The 15,641-nt window shown below is 45.9% G+C and overlaps 1 protein-coding gene across 2 annotated transcripts in view; it reads right to left on the bottom strand.

Annotated features, from left to right (window-relative positions):
• Nucleotides 1-15,250, bottom strand: part of LOC123770179 (uncharacterized) — a 101,990-nt gene extending 86,740 nt beyond the window's left edge. Inside the window, exon 1 of one of the 2 annotated variants that reach the window (XM_069301353.1) lies at nucleotides 14,550-15,250. The gene's annotated coding sequence lies outside the window, so the exon portion shown is untranslated. Of the gene's footprint in view, nucleotides 1-12,383; nucleotides 12,613-14,549 lie in introns of those variants that run through there. The other variant, XM_069301352.1, reaches the window with a different exon arrangement.
• Nucleotides 15,251-15,641: the final 391 nt, after the last annotated feature.

The following is a 15,641-nucleotide window of genomic DNA, read 5'->3' as shown; positions in this document are numbered from 1 at the left end:
CAGACACCACCACAACACCACCAGACACCACCACAACACAGCCACACGGCCATGGTGGAGGATCACTACCCACAGTGCATGGACCCTTGAAACTCTCATAAAACATTGGCAGTCAGCTGGCACAGTGTAAACGTTCATGATATTAAGAGAGAGACAGAGAGAGAGAGAGAGAGAGAGAGAGAGAGAGAGAGAGAGAGAGAGAGAGAGAGAGAGAGAGAGAGAGAGAGAGAGAGAGAGAGAGAGAGAGAGACAAAGAGAGACCAAGACAGACAGAGAGAGACCAAGACAGACAGAGAGAGACCAAGACAGACAGAGAGAGACCAAGACAGAGACACAGTCAGATCAGAAAGACAGAGACAGGGAGACATAAGGAAACAGAGACAGAAGGGTGAAATAAATATGAAAATTAAATAAACCCATAATTAACCAAATTAACTAATAACATTACCATATGCATGGGAATGAATAGGAATTTGAAATGAGGAAGAGAAGGAGGAGGATGATGAGGAGGAAGAGAGGGAGAAGGAGGAGGAAGAGGAAGAGGGGGGCAGAAGAGGACAAGAGAGGATCATGAGAGCTAGAACTACCCCCTCCCCCCCCCCTAGCCTCCAAGCCGATGCCCTGATCAATACTAGGGGTTGTTCCCTTGCTGGGGGGAGGGGGGGGGGCGTGAGGGGGTCCTATACCCCCCTCACGTGTAGCTATGAGGCGGGCATACACCTGCCTCCTGCCCCCCCATTCCCCCCTCACAGGTTACCTCTGTTGAGTATACACCTGCCTTTCTCCACTACTATATGGAGTTCTTGACTCCTGTACACATCTGCCTTAGTCTACGACTTGGGCTACCTACCTGTACTACCATACACGGCTACCCACCACCTGTGCTACCTCACAAGACTTCGTATCTGTGGTAGTCCCCCCAGAGGTTATACCTGCCAGAACCTCCCATCTCGACAACCTGCTTGTCCTCGTGTGTAAGACAAGACACTACCTGGTCAGCACCTTTCCGCCTGTTCTGTCAAGTTTACCTGGTTACTGCAACTGGTCAAGTTGTGTTTACAGGCAGGCAGGGCTTGGGGGACCTGGGGTTTGTGTGAGGGAGGGAGTTGTTACCTGAAGACCCCCTGGTAAGGGTGTGGGGTTAGGGTGTAGGCTGAGAATGTGTGGTCGTCAGGGTGTAGGCTGAGAATGTGTGGTTGTCAGGGTGTTGGCTGAGAATGTGTGGTTGTCAGGGTGTAGGCTGAGAATGTGTGGTCGTCCGGGTGTTGGCTGAGAATGTGTGGTCGTCCGGGTGTTGGCTGAGAATGTGTGGTCGTCAGGGTGTAGGCTGAGAATGTGTGGTTGTCAGGGTGTTGGCTGAGAATGTGTGGTCGTCCGGGTGTAGGCTGAGAATGTGTGGTCGTCCGGGTGTTGGCTGAGAATGTGTGGTCGTCAGGGTGTAGGCTGAGAATGTGTGGTCGTCAGGGTGTAGGCTGAGAATGTGGTGTTAGGGTGTAGGGTAAAGGTGTGAGGAGGGGTTAGGGTGTGTATATAGACACTGAACAACACCCACGAACACAGCCACCATTATTTCTGAGATTGTTTTTCCCCCCCGCAGCTGAATTTGAAACACTGTCGGTGAAGAAATCCTGAAATATGAAGGCTTGAGGGCCACCATGGACCTTGAACCCATGGGACAGTCTGATCACTGTGGCGTGCATTGGTCGTCCCCAGGACCCTGTTGAGGGTCACCAGCAACGGAGACACAGGGGCCATGCTGGGAGTGTTGTCAACACTCTTGGGACACCTTCTGACTAATGAGCACTTAAGGAAAAGATCTTCCCACACATAAGCCCTTCGTCCCTCTGGACAAAACCCCACCGGTGGACCTATTCCTGGACGCATCCCCAGGTGTATGTAACCCCTGAACACCCCCTGGTCACTGACTTGTCCGCCTCTGATCGTTTGTGACCCATTCCCCCCCAGCCTCCATTCCTCAACCTATTCCTCCTTTCTACACCAATCCTTCACTCTTCCCTCTATCCTTCCTCTACCCACCCCTCCTCCATCCCCTCTCACCTTGCCACGCTCTGCAGGACATTTCTTCCTACGACATTCCTCCTTGCTTGCACCTTCTCAAGCACACCTTGCCCACCCGAAGCCCTCCCCCCTCTTCTCTGGATCCCTCCCCCACCATACCCCAACAACAACCCCCACCAGCCACACACAATAACCACACCTTCCCTCCACATGACCTTAACCTTCTCTCTCTCAGGATGCTCCCCTCAGAATTCCTTTCCATTCTGCTGTGGTCATCCCTTTTGCACATCTTCCTGGTTCCCTTTCACCTAGTTCGTCCCTAAACGTGCCCCTTCTACCCTGGAAACACAAACCGAAACTATCTCCATTTTCCGCTTGTTACAACTTGTAATAAAGTTGTTACATCTTGGGTTAACGTGTTTATGACGTATTAGAACGTTGTTACAACTTGCTATATTGGTTATTATAACTGGTTAGGAGGTGTTAAAACTTGTTCGAACGTTGTACCAACGTCGTAGTTTCGGTGTGTGTTTGGCGGGTATACATCTAAACACTACATCCACCCTACCCAGCCCCATTCCGCTACATCCAACCCCTCCCATAATACTCCCCTGGGATTCTGCCGTTCCTCTTTATCCTACTCCTTCCAGCATTTCCCGTTAATTCCATAATAGACCACGGGTGCCATCAATGTCAATCAGTCTAGGCCTTGTTCCTATCACCGTCCAATCCACTTGAACTGCAGTTCTATCTAATGACTGAGACACCCTTACAACCACTGCCTCATCTCGTTCCTCGTCCCCCACATGCAGGGAAAACAAGGGCAGGTCACTAATTTTGGTACACCAATGCTGATGGAATGTCAGATAAGGCATATGAACTGAAATAACTATAGACATGAACTTTAATGTAATACCAACAGAAGATGAAACTGTGAAGCTAATAATGTTATATTACTCGTGAGAGAATAGACCCAGAGGCGAGGAGGTGGAGTTGTATTTTTGACTAAAGGGAACATTAGCTTTAACGAATTTCTTACCATTGAAGCAAATGAATACACAGGATCACCAGAATCATATCAAAGGTGAAAAAGTGAAAGTGGCTGTGATCTACAACCTCAACAAAGCAACAGGAGACCAGAGCAGTAACATATGAACACAAGCAAACCTGTCACATCCTCCATGAGTTAGCCGAAGCAGACCAAAAGGATGTGAGCTAAGGTTGCTCATTATGGGAGACTTCAGTCACACGGTTATTAAATGGGAAAGGATCGAATCCACAGAGTCCAGTAGAAGACATGGCAAATAAAGCTAGCAGAGGTAGCACCTAGGAATTTCCTCGTGCAGCACATCAGAGAGTAAACTAGAGAGAGGGTTCAGAACCTCCCACCAAGACTACTCTTGGAAAACTTTACGATAATCAAACCCAACAAAAAAGGAGATAATGGGATAAGAAGACTTTTGTACTTCAGACAAAATAGACTAGAATATTGTGGTAATGCTTCGTGAGCCACACCATGAGATAGTGAAGAGCAAAGAGAAGGCAGAGAGGAATGAAGGCACAAGAGACCACCAGTGCTGGGCCTGCACGACACTTGCACAATGCTGATAGAAGGAACACATGTTACCATAAACAGAGAATACACAACATCATCTGTGCGACACTACACACCTGTATGTTGCCCTTAGGAGACATGTACAACGTTTTAGGTAGGCATTACTTACTTCTTCTTCCTCCTCCTCCTCCTTCCCCTTCTCCTCCTCCTCCTTCCCCTCCTCCTCCTCCTCCTCCTTCCCCTCCTTCTCCTTCTTCTCCTCCACCTCCTCTCCTCCTCCTCCTTCTCCTCCTCCTCCTCCTCCTCCTCCTCCTCCTCCTCCTTCCCCTCCTTCTCCTCCTTCCCCTCCTCCTCCTCCTCCTCCTTCCCCTCCTTCTCCTTCTTCTCCTCCACCTCCTCTCCTCCTCCTCCTTCTCCTCCTCCTCCTTCCCCTCCTCCTCCTCCTCCTCCTCCTCCTCCTCCTCCTCCTCCTCCTCCTCCTCCTCCTCCTCCTCCTTCCCCTCCTCCTTCCCCTCCTCCTCCTGCCCTGGCCTCCTACACCTTCCTCATCAAGATCTGTGCTGAAGGGTGAGGAAGGGAACAGGAAACTTGGTGATAAAGTCAGGGGGGGGGAAGAAGTGGACGGTTCTAAGTGTTTGAGAGGAGAGCAGGCAAGGGAAGGGAGAGAAGTTAATAGAGAGAAAAGAAACAAAAACTGAAGAAGTAAGAGTCACTTTCTCCAGTAAAAACCAAAGGATTTAGATCTTTATTGACAGCCTTCCTTGGCGAGGTAGGCGGTCGGGGCAAGAGGGTGCTAAGGGCCATCATCAGGAAGGCAGGCCGGGAGGTATGGGTAAGACGTCTATTTTTAGCTAAAGGTTTCTTGGTCATGTTGGTTCTACGAGTTTTGTGGGGGAGCTGAAAAATTGTTGGGGTGCTTGGCGCTGTTTATGGGGGGTGGGGGAGGGAAGGAAGGAGGGGGTGGGGGTGGGGAAGAGGGGGTCGGGGGGGAGGGAGAGAGGTGGGGGGGGGGAGGTAAAGCGTACTTTACACAGTGGTTACATTACTGTAGTAATCTCTCCCACTTTTTACGTTCTCTATCTCCTTCCCTCTTTCTCTTCTCTCACTATCTTCCTCTCTCTCTCTCTCTCTCTCTCTCTCTCTCTCTCTCTCTCTCTCTCTCTCTCTCATTCCCCCCTCGATCTATATATATGTGCTCCTTCCCTTAATCTCTCTCCTCCCTTCCTCCCTCTCTCTGTCTCCCTCTCCCTCCTCCCTCACTCTCCCGTCCCATTACCTGTCATTCTTCTGTCCTCACCCCTCATTCAATTTACCTTTTTTCTCTTTCTCCCCTTCCTTTCTCTCGCTCTCTCTTTCTTCTTTAATTATTGCGTATCTCTGCCTCCCTCTCTCTCCCCTCTGTGGCACACCCTGCCTCTCTCTCCCCTCTGTGGCACACCCTCCCTCTATCTCCCCCTCCTTCACTTTCAGTCTCCCCTCGCCATCTGACATGAGTATGACGGTTAAAAAAGATAACCAGACTAAGTCTCCATTAACAGGCAGCCAGGATGAGTAGGAGAGAGAGAGAGAGAGAGAGAGAGAGAGAGAGAGAGAGAGAGAGAGAGAGAGAGAGAGAGAGAGAGAGAGAGAAACAGAGAGACAGAGAGAGAGACTGACTCAAGGGGCAAGCAATAGACGTAACGCCTAAACAAAGACTTTATAGACCCTAGAAGAAGGTTCCGTAAACAAAATCCGGTGCTCCGGTGCACTCATGAAGGATTCAACGTCATAAATGGTTGAATCCAACTCTGTCTGTGACCAAAGGCAGCGGATTTAGTAGTTTAGGTTGCTGCGTCGTTGTTATGAAGGGCAGAAATATTAATGAATGCTTTACCTGTGGTACACATGATTAATGTCAACTTCCAGGAGCGCGTAAACTAAATATTTCAAGTTTACTATCTTCGTACCTGGACTGTGGTGGGGGGGGGGGTGAGTGGTTGAAGGGAGAGGGGGGGGGGTCAAGGGGACGGTGGAGGACGGTACCGGAAACAAGACCAAAGGTCCCCTTCTTGGTTATTCGTCACAAGTTCTGTCAAGACCATAGGTCCCCTTCTTGGTCATTCGTCACAAGTTCTGTCAAGACCAAAGGTCCCCTTCTTGATCATTCGCCACAAGTTCTGTCAAGACCAAAGGTCCCCTTCTTGGTCATTCAATACCCAAGGCCAAAGGTGCACAGTTGGAGAAGACAACGTCAAGTCCTGCCTGAACCAAGGGTCCACCTGTGTACGAGACACAGGCCAAGCATGCTCCGTACATATGCATTCACAGCTATTACATTCCCGGCTATTAATGTTTTTTTTATGACCAACGTGTCTCAGGTCTTGTTGTTGTCGCAGGAGATCCGGAATCCGTTCGTGAGCTGACCCACGCACACCTAACCGGCTACAGAAAATGCAACACTCCGTTCGTGAGCGGACGCATTCACTAAGCCGGCTACAAAAACGCAGTTTTTGTAGTTCGTGAGCGTTATATACCACACCTGAATCAAGATAGGATGATAAGATAACAGCAAGAAAGATAATTAAATAACCAAGTTCTGGTTACAAAATACTTATCAAAACGATGGTGATTTTGTCACAATACCCTACCCCAAGACACTGAACATTGAACATCCAGAACACTGAACACTGAACATCCAGAACACTGAACACTGAACATCCAGAACACTGAACACTGAACACCCAGAACAGTGAACCTCGAGGACACTGAACACTCAATGTTAAGGGACAGGAATATGTAGCACTACGATACTCGGAATTACTTTGATTACTTTCTTGGTTCCTTGATTTATTAAATAATTTCGTTTGATCTACTTCAGCTGTCACTCTTACCCTGAGGTTCCTCTCTCCAGTTTTATTATTATTATTATTATTATTAGTAGTAGTAGTAGTAGTAGTAGTAGTAGTAGTAGTAGTAGTAGTAGTAGTAGTAGTAGTAGTAGTAGTATTACTACTGCTTTTCAAAACCCATTGAAGCACTCAAGAGTATTCGAACCACCATTCTACGTCTCCCCAGATGCACACCTGAACCCCACTGGACTACGTGACACAATAAATAATTTAGCCTGGGATTCCGCTGAACCCATTAGTGGATTCAATAGACTACCCAGGTTAAATTACCGTATGTGGTCCAGTGAGTTAAGTGCGTGGCTAGGGAGACCTTAGAACGCTGGTTCGAATACTCCGAGTGCTTCAATGACGACAGGTACTTGGGGGCTAAGCGTACTCAACATTTCAAGATGACACATGCGTGGGAGAGGATTGTCATAGGCCGGGCGAGGATCAACCCCAGTGCCCCCCTTTTCAAGGGGGGGCACTGGCTCGCCTATTCCAAATCCCAGCGACTCCTCTGACGGCTGAAATTGGAGTTTTGCTTTCCACAGAGTTTTTCTACAGTTTTTCAGATTTGTGTTTGCCGTGATATGTGTTGAAAGAGAGGGGGGGGGAAGAGGGAGGGGGGGGGGAACGAGACCCAAGAATCGCCGGTTACCCCATTTAGTTATTAAATATAATCATAATCCATTTTCTCTCTGACCAGTTTCTCTATTCGTCTGACCTTACCCTTCCCCCCCCCGTGACCTTTGCCCCCGGGGGGGGGGGGGGGAGAGGTCAAACTAATGACCAACATCAAGACTTTCCCTGCATATTTATTGCTTAAATTAAGCTTTCTACCTTTAGACCACCCGCAACTTGACCCCGTTTCACCCCCCTTGAGCCAGTCCCCTGACCTTTGGCGGGGTGTGGAGGGGGTGTGCCGGGGTGTGGCGGGGGTGTGGCGGGGGTGTGGGGGGTGTGGGGGGGGGTGTGGCGGGGTGTGGCGGGGTGTGGTGGGGTGTAGGGGGGTGTGGCGGGGTGTGGCGGGGGTGTGCCGGGGTGTGGCGGGGGTGTGGCGGGGTGTGGCGGGGGTGTGGCGGGGGTGTGGCGGGGTGTGGGGGGGTGTAGGGGTGAGGGGGGGTGGGGGTGCTGGGGGTAACGGAACCTGAACGTGGTGGGGAACACAATTAAGTCTCCTGCCCAATAAAACTTGGCCAAACTACCTAACTCGTTGTTTTTTAACAATGACCATGACTTAAACTTTTGGGAAATTCCCCCTCAGGTGAGGGGGAAATTCCCCCTCAGGTGAGGGGGAAATTCCCCCTCAGGTGAGTGGAATTCCCCCCAGGTGAGGGGAAATTCCCCCCAGGTGAGGGAAATTCCCCCTCAGGGGAAGGAAATTACCCCCTCGGGTGAGGGAAATTCCCCCAGATGAGGGAAATTCCCGTCAGGTGAGGGGGAAATTCCCGTCAGGTGAGGGGAAATTCCCCCCAGGTGAGGGAAATTCCCCCCAGGTGAGGGGGAAATTCCCCCCAGGTGAGGGAAATTCATAGTTCATCCATACATAGTTCCAAGAGTATGTGTGACGAGTAGTAAGAGGGTCGGCAGCCATTGTAATGTGTAGCCAGCACTCGAAGTACGAGCCCAGGAGCTAAATCTCGTCCTGTAAGCACATATAGATAAGTACCTATATGTGAATATACCTACACACTATGATAAGCCTTTAGGAGATAACCGCACTCTTCGCCATAATTAATATAATCACCCACTTGATAATTGGCTGTAATTGCCTGAATTATCGATCACAATTCCCTGTAATTATGTACAATAGATAATTCATAACTATTTGTATAATCACTTAATTATAAACGGTGCTTTTGAAGAGGCTCTTTGAAACACACACACACACACACACACACACACACACACACACACACACACACACACACACACACACACACACACACACACACACACACACACACAGCGCTCTTGAGTCGTGGTCCTAAGGGCCCGGGTTCGATCCCCGGCGGAGGCGGAAATAAATGGGCAGAGTTTCTTTCACCCTACGCGCCTGTTCACCTAGCAGCAAATAGGTACCAGGGAGTTAGAGAGAGCTGCTACGGGCTGCTTCCTGGAAATATGTGTGTGTGTGTGTGTGTGTGTGTGTGTGTGTGTGTGTGTGTGTGTGTGTGTGTGTGTGTGTGTGTGTGTGTGTGTGTGTGTGTGTGTGTGTGAAAAAATTAGATAGTAGTTAGTAACAGTTGATTGAATGACAGTTGAGAGGCGGGCCGAAAGAGCAGAGCTCAACTCTCGCAAACACAAATAGGTGAGTACACACTCCGCCCCCCCCCCCACACACACACACACACCTGAGGGCAAACATTTACCTATCAAAAAAGGTCTCCAACAACACCATCTTCCCGCCCGACGCTTGATACACTCCGCTTGCAAACACGACCAGAAAAATTGCTTTAAAACACCTTTCTCGGGTCGTTTTTAATTCAAGCACGAGTTTTTCTTTGATCAAATTCAGCTTTTTTTTTTATTTAGTGAGTTTGGAACTGTGCATATTTCTTTTACACAATAACTAATGGTCCATTAAGTACCGTTTTCTAAGTATAAATCAGTAATTACTGGGTACACGTAGGCTAAGTGATTTCCGGGTTCCAATAACGCAGGCGCGGAGACGCTGCTATGTACAGCGACTCACGTAATTTGGTCTTTTAAAAAGGCTGAAAACTAAAATAATAAACTCGTTCTGTCTGGCTATTATCGCTGGCTATTATCGAACTACTTCACTGCCGGTAAATGTCGTAGCCTCATTAGTGATGCGCTTTCAACAAAATTCTTTCACTGGGATTATTTCGGAGGGAGTCGACATCCCCTTTAAGTGCGTCCTAGGCGTTGATTGGTCCGAGATGTAATGTTGACGAAATTCGGCGCTCTGATTGGATATTGTGCTGGTGTTTACTTATTACCACATGCTGATTGGCCATTATGGTACTCATTGTTGCTCTCTGATTGGTGGATGAGCGTGTTCTAGGTGATCGGGGAAAGTATAACGTTTATAAAGAACGTGCGCTAGTGAAAATTACCACTCCGTCAAAAGTGCAACTAACGTGCCTAAAAAAACCTTCATAACCTTAAAAAACGTAAACAATTACGGTGCTTAATTTCTAATTAATGCGTCTCATTTTAACATTTTTAACGGATTTGTCGATTCCGTTAGAAAATGACACGTATCCTATAAAAAAACTTTTAAAATCTGCGAGTTAAGTAATTGAGCAAATTTTGGGAGGAGGTTCGATTATAAGGCATAAATTATTTATCAATAAATGAGAACTGCCGTGGCACTCCCGGGCGAGTGCCACATGCTCCTCAACAAACCTCCCCTGAATAACTGTATGCAAATGACCTTAATTTGCATAAGATAATATGCTATTATTTTTGTTCATCACACACGCAGGGAGTAAGGAGAGTCCCGTGTGTATGTATTTATTTATATATTCATTTAGAAACTGCGGGTAAGAAGGCAGAGAGAGAGAGAGAGAGAGAGAGAGAGAGAGAGAGAGAGAGAGAGAGAGAGAGAGAGAGAGAGAGAGAGAGAGAGAGAGAGAGAGAGAGTGAGAGAGAGAGAGAGAGAGAGAGAGAGAGTGAGAGAGAGAGAGAGAGAGTGAGAGAGAGAGAGAGAGAGAGAGAGAGAGAGAGAGAGAGAGAGAGAGAGAGAGAGAGAGAGAGAGAGAGAGAGAGAGAGAGAGAGTGAGAGAGAGAGAGAGAGAGAGAGAGAGAGAGAGAGAGAGTGAGAGAGAGAGAGAGAGAGAGAGAGAGAGAGAGAGAGAGAGAGAGAGAGAGAGAGAGAGAGAGAGAGAGAGAGAGTGAGAGAGAGAGAGAGAGAGAGAGAGAGAGAGAGAGAGAGAGAGAGAGAGAGAGAGAGAGAGAGAGTGAGAGAGAGAGAGAGAGAGAGAGAGAGAGAGAGAGAGAGAGAGAGAGAGAGAGAGAGAGAGAGAGAGAGAGAGAGAGAGAGAGAGAGAGAGAGAGAGAGAGAGAGAGAGAGAGAGAGAGAGAGAGAGAGAGAGAGAGAGAGAGAGAGTGAGAGAGAGAGAGAGAGAGAGAGAGAGAGAGAGAGAGAGAGAGAGAGTGAGAGAGAGTGAGAGAGAGAGAGAGAGAGAGAGAGAGAGAGAGAGAGAGAGAGAGAGAGAGAGAGAGAGAGAGAGAGAGAGAGAGAGAGAGAGAGAGAGAGAGAGAGAGAGAGAGAGAGAGAGAGAGAGAGAGAGAGAGAGAGAGAGAGAGAGAGAGAGAGAGAGAGAGAAAGACAGAGACAGGCTGATTAATGATAACAAATACTGTGTCATGTCTATATAAATATAAAATATGTACAGAAAAACAAATGGAAATATGAAACATTTCCATTTTTTTAAACATGTTTAAAGCATACACTCCGTGCTATGAGTGCACAACACATACACTAAGTCCTCCATGAAACGGACAGAGAGAAAGATCTAGGACTTGATATCACGACGAACCTGTCTTCTGAATCCCAAAGAATATCATCATTTGCGTATGCAAGGCTGGCAAACATCAGAACTGTCTTCAGGAACCTGTATAAGGAATCCTTCTGAACCTTGTACACCGGTTGCAACCCGTTCTCGTACTTTCTTATTGTCAATATTGACTTATTAAATACATGCATATGTGACATACTAATTTATTGTGAATATTTTAGTTTACCTTGAAAAGCTTCATAGAAAACACCGACCTTACCTAACCTTCTTAGTATGTTAAGATAAGCATCTTATTGCTTCGTAATTACAATTATTACTTAACCTATTATAGGTATAGGTTAAGTAATAATTGTAATTACGAAGCAATAAGGTGCTTATCTTAACATACTAAGAAGGTTAGGTAAGGTCGGTGTTTTCTATGAAGCTTTTCAAGGTAAACTAAAATATTCACAATAAATTAGTATGTCACATATGCATGTATTTAATAAGTCAATATTGACTATAAGAAAGTACGAGAACGGGTTGTGTATACCACATATGAAAGGCCAGTCCTGGAGTATGCGGTACCAGCATGGAGCCCGTACCTTGTCAAGCAGAAGACGAAGCTGGAACACGTTTAAAAGTATGCACTAGACTAATCCCGGAACTTAGAGGCACAAGTTACGAGGGAAGGCTGCGTGAATTGCATCTCACGTCGCTGGAAGACATAAGAGTTCGGGAGAGACATTATCAGGGTAGATAAGGGACAGATACTCAAGGGGAATTGACAGGGGTAGATAAGGACAGATACTTTAACACGGGTGGTACTCGAACAAGGGGACACAGGTGAAAACTGAGTACCCAAATGAGCCATAAAGACATTAGAAAGAACTTTTTCAGTGTCAGAGCAGTTAATAAATGAAATGCATTAGGTAGTGATGTGATGGAGGCTGACTCCATACAAAGTTTCAAATGCACATATGATAGAACACAATAAGCTCAGGAACCTGTACACCAGTAGATTGACAAATGAGAGGCGGGTACATACACCTAGTTGTAAAAATATTTGAACACCAGAACGGGCCGAGTGTGTGAACATTATTCCATACACGTCAAGACCTAACTCTACTCTGGCAACATTCCATCTATATAAAACGAGGTGTACAAACTCATTTTTGTTATGTACTGAAGGTCATGATAAGGCGAAATTCTTTCCGTTGTAGAGAACAACTCTAGCGTTTAACTATTAAGTTTTAATGGTTGTATGAAGTGAATTTCATACAGGAATGCATGTCTCCTAATTCCCGTGATAAAATAATATAAATTTTAAAATAAATAATATTCACATTGAGCTCTTGAAAGACCCGAGCATCGCCGGTACCCAGGGTCAATGTAATGGACCATGTAATGGAATGTACCAGGACATTAAAGTGAATCCGGGACATTTAGTAGACCGCAGTCATCTTTGTTTACCTGTGAAAGTGGTGGTTGGTGTGAGGACAGTGGGTACTGATGCACCTCAAGCACTGGTGGGGGTCCCGTGAACACTTCTCCACCTCCCCTGCACGAGCCTCGAACTTAACCATTCAGCTGCTGGCCCAAGGTGCCGCACGTATTGCCCCTTGCTCCAAAATATCACTGTTTTTCTTTTATAGGTGCAAAATAGCGATAGTGTTCTCTCGGTACGTCCGATATACTACCACTTTCCTCTCCCGTTTTCTGTCATGGCCTCGCAACAACTGGACTGTTGGTTCTTTTTTTGTTCCTGAATATTTTTTGTTAAATTCTTTACTACTCTGACAATATTTGTTTCATCCATATGTAGTACAAGTCATTGTAATAGATATCACAATGTATTTTTGAAGATATATAAATGTAATGTAGTTTAAACATGCAGAGTGTGACGCAGTTAGCTGTGATTTGCAGCTGTTTTGAGGCAAAATAAACGACTGTAGTTCAAACAGTCTATTACAGTTGATATTTTTAACCTATGTCGTGACGTTGGTGTCGTTTTTCACGGTGGCATTTAGACCTGAAATGCATATTCGGGAATTTTACTTTATACGCGAAGGTAGTGAGTGGAGTGGCCTCTGTTGAACCTGCAATTTCTATTTCAATATCTTTATTTGTTTTGATTGAGAGTGTTTTTATTAGGCTAGACTAGGTTATGTGTAGCTATGCTAGGTTAGGTGAGGTAAGCTAGGATAAGTTAGGTTAGGTGAGGCAAGGCTAGGCTAGGATAGGAAACGTTTAGCTAGGTATACGCTACACCACACAAACGAAACGAACGAGGCTTCATAAAATACACAGATTGTAAACGCATTAGCAGCAGGCATATGAAACTTTTTTAATATTTAATATTCTTAATATTTCACAAAAACATATAATTCAAACATTAACCCAAACAAACCAAAGGTGAGATACATTAACAATGACAGCCTAATATCCACGGAGGATAGGACAAGCAAACACAACAGTTGCTTTTACTCCTAAACCACCACCTCCTTCACTTGTATGGTGCTCATTGACTACTTTTCTCGTTTCTCACCTAGTTCAGTTGTTTGGAGGTCTCAGGCATGCCTATTAAACCCTCATGAAAATATAAATTCAGTGGTTTATCGGGATTTTCTGGCATCGTCGGAGTTCATTAGTGATCAACACATGATTTGACAGTACCAAGAAATCAGGTGACCAATCATGCCATGAGGTCCCCAATCAGTATGTTTGTACGTATGAGTGTTGAAGTGTTAGTGTAAACACTTTTGCCTGAGTGTGTGCCCAGAGAGGGTGGTGCCCAAGGGTGCCTACGACACCTATGTAGTGTGGAACATAAACAATGGCACCCTAACTATCCCCTCCTCTCCTTAAGATTATTCTTTAAAACTATACCCCACAATTCTGGCATTCTTTGGCATAAAGGTGGAAATATTAATCCTGCTCATGCTGTTTATCTTGCTACTTCTACTCTTCTACTTTTGTTTCTACTACTTCTACTCTTGTTTCTACTACTTCTACTCTTGTTTCTACTACTTCTACTCTTGTTTCTACTACTTCTACTCTTGTTTCTACTACTTCTACTCTTGTTTCTACTACTTCTACTCTTGTTTCTACTACTTCTACTCTTGTTTCTACTACTTCTACTCTTGTTTCTACTACTTCTACTTTTACTACTTCTAATAAAATACTGATAATAATATTAATTATTATTTTTTTTTACAAAATTACAGAAAGATAATAATTCTAATTTAAGAAAGCGTGTTTTATCCCCAGGTGGGGGAGATAATGATCACATTAATAAAGATTAAAAACTAGATACACAGTGATGGCAAGGTTGAAGAAATTATCTAATAAACAAGCCACAAGCAGCTGTTTATCAAAACAACTTTGTTTACCACAAACAGTTGTCTGTCTACCACAAACTGTTTGTTTACCACAAACAACGGCTTGTTTACCAAAAACAGTTTGTTTACCACAAACTGCTTGTTTATCACAAGTGTTTGCTTACCACAAACAATAGTTTTTAAAACAAACAACTGCTTTTCAAACAAACAACTGCTTTTCAAACAAACAACTGCTTGTTTATTACAAACAACTGTTTTTACCTCAAAAAATCTAACAAAAGAGCATCAAAACACTTACTGGAGCTTAATGATGTAAGTAGAGTGAAGCAGCCAGAGTGCCAGGGAAGACCCTAGGGTGAGTCCTAGAGTGCCAGTGTGACCTTAAGACGTGACCCAGAGTATTAGGGTGACCCTTGGGCGAGTCTCAGAGTACTATGGTAACTAAAATACGTCCCAGAGTGCTAGGGTGACTAGGGCGAATCTCAGAGTACCAGTGATCGTAAGGATGTTTCAGAGTGCCAAGATGACCGTAAGGGTGACTCAGAGTGCCAGGGTGACGGCAAAGGAAGTCTCAAAGTGTTATGGTGACCCCTAAGGAGAGCCTTAGTGCCAGGGTGACCCTAAAAGCGTGTCCTAGAGTGCCAAGGGTAACCCTAGGACGAGTCAAAGAGTTTTAGGGTGACCATGACGAGTCCCAGAGTGGCAGGGTGATCTTAAGGTAAGTCCCAGAGATCCAAGGCGCTATTAGGGTGATGCGAATATCTGTTCTAGAGTGATTGGGTCACACTACTGTGTCGTAGATAGAATCTGTGACAATAGTCAGTCTATATCGCCATAATAGGGTGAAACAAGGGGTAGTTCAAGAAAGGGTGACACATCAGGCTTTGGTGGCACTCGAGTGACACAAAGAGCCAGGGTGACAATAGAGGCACAGCTCGACAGGGTGATGGCACAAGAATGATACAGAGAGCCAGAGTGACAGAACCAGGGTGACAAGTGTCACAGACCCTGGTGACACTAGTGACACAGATAGCTAGGGTGATACATAGAACCAGGGATACACTAGTGACACAAGAATGACACATAGAACAAGGGTGACACTTGAGTACACAGAGTCAGTATTACAATAGTGACACAGAAAGTTAGGGGGACACTAGTGACAGAGCTAGGGTGACACTAGAGTGACACAGTCAGGATGACACAGAAAGCCAGGGTGACAAGTCACAGAGCCAAGGTGACACAGAGTATCAGGGTGACATTAATATGACAGATCCAGGATGGCACTAGGGTGACAAGAGTGCCAGGTTGGCACAAGGGTGACAGAATTCCAGGGTGGCACAAGGGTGACAGAATTCCAGGGTGGCACAAGGGTGACACAAAGTACAAGGAT

This window comes from Procambarus clarkii, chromosome 45, assembly GCF_040958095.1.
Source record: "Procambarus clarkii isolate CNS0578487 chromosome 45, FALCON_Pclarkii_2.0, whole genome shotgun sequence".
NCBI lineage: Eukaryota > Metazoa > Arthropoda > Malacostraca > Decapoda > Cambaridae > Procambarus > Procambarus clarkii.
This window is presented reverse-complemented; position numbering and strand designations above follow the sequence as displayed.